The sequence below is a fragment of the Sinocyclocheilus anshuiensis genome, unplaced genomic scaffold, assembly GCF_001515605.1.
Source record: "Sinocyclocheilus anshuiensis isolate Anshui unplaced genomic scaffold, SAMN03320099.WGS_v1.1 scaffold719, whole genome shotgun sequence".
In the NCBI taxonomy this organism is placed as follows: domain Eukaryota; kingdom Metazoa; phylum Chordata; class Actinopteri; order Cypriniformes; family Cyprinidae; genus Sinocyclocheilus; species Sinocyclocheilus anshuiensis.
In genome coordinates this window covers 548,913-556,115 of record NW_015552643.1, presented here as the reverse complement: position 1 = coordinate 556,115, position 7,203 = coordinate 548,913, and the positions used below count along the sequence as shown (strand labels likewise).

At 32.6% G+C, this 7,203-nt stretch overlaps 1 long non-coding RNA gene across 1 annotated transcript; it reads right to left on the bottom strand.

Annotated features, from left to right (window-relative positions):
* Positions 1-1,606: 1,606 nt before the first annotated feature.
* Positions 1,607-5,905, bottom strand: LOC107666939 (uncharacterized). The gene is made up of 3 exons (XR_001631737.1): positions 5,871-5,905; positions 5,712-5,766; positions 1,607-1,737 (listed from the first exon to the last, which is right to left on the bottom strand). It is a non-coding gene; the product is annotated as an uncharacterized LOC107666939 (long non-coding RNA).
* Positions 5,906-7,203: the final 1,298 nt, after the last annotated feature.

Sequence of the window (7,203 nt, the reverse complement as noted above, 5' to 3'; positions counted from 1 at the left end):
ATTATGTTAGTGAATTTCAATATAATATTTATATAATATTTCAGAATAAATCATTAATCATATATTTTCCAGTACTCATAATTTACACTTACATGTATGTGTTAAGCAGACTCTTTTATCCAAAGCAACAATATTTATAATATACAATGCCAGGTTTATTAGACAACTAAATAAGAAAGCAAGCTAGAGAATAGGAGGGGAAAAAATGAAGTGATTTTTTTTTTCTTTCTCCATAATAAATGTCCAAATTATTTTAAGATTTCAAGTATTTATTTATTTATTTATATTTATTATTTTTATTTTTTTATTTTTATGTGCTGTATGCATTTGCAAACAAACAAACAAATAAACAAATAAATAAATTGTGAGGGACTAGTTAATTAGAAAAAAAAAGGTGTTTGCTGAGAGAATAGATGACTGTACGCATTCACGCACAAGCATACACAAGCTTTCACACAAGCTGGAATTTTGCCTATCAGTCTATTTGCCACAAACCCCCAAAATATGTTTACGGTCCACAGATAAGATCCCCCACACACAGCATGTCTGCTTTCAATATTATAGCAAGCCAAGCAGGACATCTACACCACCACGTGTGCAAACCCTCTTTAATAAAATTAAACTACAAAATGAGCTGCATTATTATTCAGGATCCTTTATTTAATTTGTTACACACAATCAGCTTCTTCTGAAATAAAGAAATTATTAAAAAAATACATTTCTTTGCGCCTGTAAAGAACCTAACTTTTGCAGTTTCGAGAGCAAGCGCTGTGCACTTGCAATAGTACACCTATTCTAAGAACTCATTGTAGATTCTCAACATTTCATAACCGATATTTACTGTATCTTCCTGTGAATTTCAGAACAACTGAATCTGGTATCAGTTTCAAAAACTGTGACATAAGGCCTGGTCTAATGAAAAATTTATTGTGGTTGCATTAGAATTGATTGATTAGGGTTGTTCGGCAACTTATTCTTTAATAACTGATGTCTTAATAAATAAAACAATATTAATAAAATAATAAAAATGAAGAACTGAAATAGACAGAAAAACACTATTTGGCATACAACTCATATAAAGAGTTCAGTCGAAGCTCTGAGAGAAAATGTGTGGTTGAATAAGTGCAAAAAGTACGTATTTGTCAGCTCTTTAATTGAAAGGGCAAGGAATCTCAGGTTTTGTGAAACAGGAAACATTTCTAATGGTACAATACATCTCATGCATACTCAGAAATACACCCATACCTTTCTTCTTTTTTTTCGTTTCATTAGACATTCACAAGCATATCACTTCGAGGGTCATACTGAGTATGAATATACTGATTGAACAACCAGCAAATATCTTAGGAACCTAAAAAGTTCTTAAAAGTACAAACTTCTTAAAATCTAAATGTATCATCAAAAGACAAAAAAAAACAAGCAGAATCAACAAAAATCACACCCTGCCAGCCGTTCTATTTAGGTGCACAGGAAACTAAATGTATTTGTAGATAACAAACCTCTCATGTCCAAAAAAAGATTTGTCGTAAGGTAAGTAAAGCATTTTCTTTTCTCCTGTGAACTCAGACCAAACAACCACAATATATGCTTTACTTTTTGTCGCATACTTTGTAAAAGAAAGTTTAAAAGGAAACTGCACATCAGTTCAATCTGCCAGCGCACTAAAGTCTGTTTGAAGACACGGGTAGTGCATTTTCCATTGTGGCACACTTCAACTACCCGCCCTCTCGAGCGAATCTTCAAAGAATACATTTGATTAAGTGTCAGCATTGCATTTATAGTTTGTTTGTCCAATTAGAATTTAGATTACAAGTGCATTTTCACTTAAACATTAGTTACAAATTTGCACTTACATTTACAAAGTTACTATTTAATAAAAACATCACAATATACTAATGGGAAACTCAAGCACGTATGTATCTAATAACACACTGAACTCTTCATATATATATATATATATATATATATATGAAGAGTTCAGATGCAAAACCTCTAAGTGCCGTCTGAAATTTACTTCTAAAATTAGCATTTTTATCAGGCTCCTATATTTATGTTCAGTTAGTGTACTTTAATTGCATATAAAATGACCTATACATTGCCATTAGTGTAAAATTACTTCATTTTAGATGAAAATTTCAGACGGCACTTAGAGGCTTTTGCATCTGACCTGTTCATATATATATACTATATATACACTGTGGATTTGGACTAGGACTAAAATCACTAATAAAACTATCATATTTGTCACATTACATTTAGGTACTATTTAAGACGAAAAAATCAGAATGTAGTAGTGATGCAGTAGTGTATATGAACATACATATACTGTATATTGATTTTGTTGGGACTGTGATTAAAATTGCTCTAATTAAATCCCTTTACTAAAATCAATCATTATTAGTATAGTGTATGTTACAAATATTATAAAAAATAGTAATATATTACAAATGTGACAGATATAATAATCTATAGTAATATATAGTAATGTCACTAATATGTGCAATATATTGCTAAAACAAATAGCAATATATTACACATATTAGTGACATTACTATATTACTATAGATTTGTATATTTCACATATAGCGATATATTATTTGTATTATATATATAGTCAACAAAAACTGCAGTATGTGAAATTAAACTGGGTATGATAATTGCTGCAACAGGAAGTCTGTGAAAATTTTTATTTTAAAGTAAATGAAAAGTGTATTTAGAAATTAAACACAGTCACATTTCAAAAACCTTCTCACTTTGATTACTTACTTCAAAGTGAATTGTCTCATCAGGGCCTTTGAAGTTAAAAACTTTATTCTGAAAAACAATCTACATTGTATTATGTGCATACACACACACATAATATACTGTAGATTGTTTTTGAGTGGATTTTGTTCGGACTAGGATTAAAATCGCTATAATAAAAGCAATCATTATATTTGTCACTAATGACAAATGGAAGGAAAGCGAGTTAGAGAGAAAGAGAGAGAAAATGGGGTGGGGGTGATATTGTCATCCTACGGATTAGTTGGGATTAATCAGACTTGTCTTTCAGAGAGGTGAATGCTCTTTTAACGAGCTACGGCTAAAACGACAGGGATTCTTAGCCATTAATTAAACAGGGTCAGGCTAGACACAGAACCACCTATCAAAAACATGAGCACAACGCTTGCATACGTGGGATGTTTTCGGAATAGTAAAGCAAACATTTACCGGATTTGTTGGATTGTATTGCGTGTCACATTAAACAGGTTACAACGCAAAAAATTGTTGCTGCGTATTGGGTAAAATGTTCTGTGTGGGTACGGCCTACGATGATGAAACATTGGCTTGTCAACCTACAACAACAGTATGATTTTTTTTTTTTTAGTTACAGAGCTGAGTCAGATCTAATAATTAACCTTTCATTTACTGCCCTGGATTCTTAGCGGTTCTCGCATGCACTTTTACAAATTAAATAGATTTTATTAGCCATTTAATAAGCTTGTTTCGAGCATCAGGTTAACTGGTGACGTTCGTGTCATTGTTTTGCTGCATGTGAGCAGAAGTGCCCTGCGAAATGCCTGACCACATGTCATATCTCAAATCGCTACCCCAAAAGCTCGTCTGATCATTATCACTCTATTTTCCATCTATTGAAACCAACTCTTGAGTGCGTACATGTCTGCGTGTGTGTGCATTAGGGTGTATAAAACAATCTGCAGCCATCGAATCGCTGCAACAGGAAGGCTGTGAACATATATTTCAAGCTTATTTAGAAATATTAAATAGAGTCAAATTCCGAAACCTTCTGACTTTGATGACTTACTGCAAAGTGAAATGCCTCAACAGGGCCTTTGAGGTTAAGAACTTCATTCTTTGATCTTTAAGCGTTTAACATGTTTTTTGTTTTTTTTTAATATAATGCCGCTTTTTTAAGCTTAAATTTAATTAATTAATATATAGAATTAAAAATCAATAGTTTTATCAGAGTTAACAATAACAGGACTAACATTTGGCAGAAGTTTCTCAGTGTTCTGCGAAATATTTAAATTAGGTGTAAAGTTTATCTATATTTGAGACTTTCATGATATAACGAGTCTGGTTAGAGTGGGCTTCCACACTTGATAGATATAAACAGTGGCTGAGATCCTGTCAGATAACTGGAGCAGTTATTTCGAAACTTGTAATAGAAATGAAGCCTGCCTCGGTTAAAAAGATAATCCACAATTTGGGAAAATAGACTAAAATGAATTCAGAATGGCAAATTTCTTAAACCAGAAGTGCAGTATATAAAATAAAAGTGGGTACCTAACATACAATACTTATGACCTGATCAACTCTATCTAAAAGTAGTTTAAACAGCATTTTGATAATAATATTTTATAGTCTAGCAGATTTTATGACCTCATGTTAAAAAAGCTTATCATTCATCATGAGCATTGCAAAGGAACTAATAAAATATAATTCTAAATAAATGAATGAATGAATGACTGGATCATCCTAAAATATCTTAAATGTATTTTAACCTAATATCAAGGCTCTGTTATTATTAAAAATATATATGTAAAATAATTTTTAAAAGTGTATGTTAAATCAAATGTTGTTAGAGCCAATTAAACACAACATTTCCACTTGATAGCATTGATCAAACAACCTTAATGAAGAAAAATAAAAAGTGAATCACTATTTATCACTATATTGCAAAGGAATTGGTAAAATATAATGAATGACTTGGAAAAAAAAAAAAAAACTAAAATATCTGAAATGTATTTTAACCTAATATCAAGGCTCTGTTAATATTAAAAAATATATATAAAATACTTTTTCAAAGCATATTTAAATTAATTCTACACAACATTTCCATTTGATAACATTGATCAAACATCCTTAATGAAAAACTACAGTACTTTTCTATAATGCATTTATATGCAATGTATATGTATAAATATATATCCTATAAACTCCACACAGTCTTGACTAAATGTCAGATTAGAAACTGAGGAAGACATGCTGAAACCTTCTAATCCTGAAGCTGAAAGGCTTTAAATAACAGGGCAGGAGAATAAAAGTGAATTAAAAGGTCAATAGAAAACAGATCCTGATAGAGGGACAGATTCTGCCATGGAGAGAAAAGAAAGAGCAGAGAGGACGGATGGAAGTTTCTCGAGTTTCTCTCGCTCATTTACGGGGACAAAGAGCAGCGAGGAGAGCAGCCTGGTGGGGCAGGGAGGGGGTGAGGCATCTTTACACATACCCTGATAGCAACTCTGCGTGTCTATATGTGTGTATGTGTGTGTGTGTGTGTGTACCTGGTATTTATCACGTTATGGGGACCAAATGTCCCCACAAGGATAGTAATACTAGTACATTTTGACCTTGTGGGGACATTTTTGAGGTCCCCATGAGGAAACAAGCTTATAAATCATACAGAATGAGTTTTTTTGAGAAAGTAAAAATGCACAAAGTTTCCTGTAAGGGGTAGGTTTAGGGGTAGGGTTGGTGTAGGGCAATAGCACATACAGTTTGTACAGTATAAAAACCATTACACCTATGGAATGTCCCCATAAAACATGGAACACAACATGTGTGTGTGTGTGTGTGTGTGTGTGTGTGTGTATATATATATATGTGTGTGTGTGTGTGCGTGTGTGTGTGTGTGTGTGTTGGGGTATCACTGAGCGCTGGGGTCAGTCGCAATGCCTGAGTGGAGAAAGCGGTGATACTCATCTCACCTGTGGGATACGGCGACACCGGCGTGCACCTGAGATCCTCCTCTGACTGACAGGCCTTCAGAGAGGAGAGGAGAGGGTCAGGGTGGGGTAGGGTGACCACCTCACTCACCAAATGGCAGCACACATTTGGATATCACTAAATGAAAGAGATTTACTCACTCTCATGTCGCTCCAAACTCGCATGTTGTTCTTTTTCTTTTTTTTTCTGTGGAACACAAAAAGAGAATTTTTTATGAATATTCACGCAGCCCATTTCCAGAAGTAACCATGTCTGTCAGCTCCAAAAAATGATATGACATTTATGGTTATATCCATATATAGTTATAATTCAAAACAAATATTATAGGGATCGTTCACCCAAAAATAATATTATGTCATCATTTCTCACCCTCTTGTTGTTCCAAACCTGTATGAGTTTCTTTCTTCTGTTGGTTACACAAATTCTTCAAAAATATATTTTGTTTGTTTTTGTTTGTTTGTTTTCAACAGAAGAAAACAATTCACACAGGTTTGGAACAATCTTGGGGCCAATCTAAGGATTTAGAAGCAGAAATGTAATGCTTAAAATTTTGTAATATCACGTACATTAATTATTCTGCTAACTTTTTTTTTTTTCTTTTATAAGCCGCCATTGCAATTAAGTTCTAAAATTAAACTTTACACAAATAAGATTTGTATATATATATATTTGACACAGTCAAACCAAAATTAAAAAATTTATTCAGACACCTTCAACATTTCTCACATTATATCATAGTTTATTCACTATAGTTTTGAAAATGGTAAAAAAAAAAAAAGGAGTTAAACTGTGTCAGAAAAAAGTAATCTTGATAATGTCAGATAACTTTGATAGATATGTATATGAACTGCTGGGATGTATATGAACTGTGACATATTATACCCAAAAAGTGTATGTTGTAATTATTCAGAGGTGTAAAAGTGTGGTAGGACAATGTATTGATACTCCCTCATTGACGCAGTATATGTGTGGTTGTGTGAGTAACATTGGAGTCTATCATTTTTTTTCCTCTTCTTCATGTTTTCGTGATCCGGACTAGATCAGGTCAGCTATTTTCTCAGTAATGTCTATGAACACAAAAACCAGTGCACTACATCTGATATGTGCATAGAGCCCAGATCAGCTGAGATCTCAAAATCACAGCTTTTTACTGTATCTGTTTACTGTACTGTATCTGTACATGTGTTTGCTGTATGAATCTTTGTGCTTCACTAGCTTGTTTGTGACAAAAAAAAAAAAACAAAAAAAAAACTTTCTTGCTCTGTAAGGGCTTGAGATATTTAGTTTTTTTGTTTTTAATTGTATTATTGTCTTGCAGTGGTGCAGTTTGTTTATTAAATTCAAATTAAATGCTATGCTATTTTTTTTCTTTCGAAATGTAAAGTTTTTATATATATATATATATATTAATATAGTAGGCCTATTGATAACACAAGCACATAATTAGTGATGCACAATGGGTTATAAGGCCGA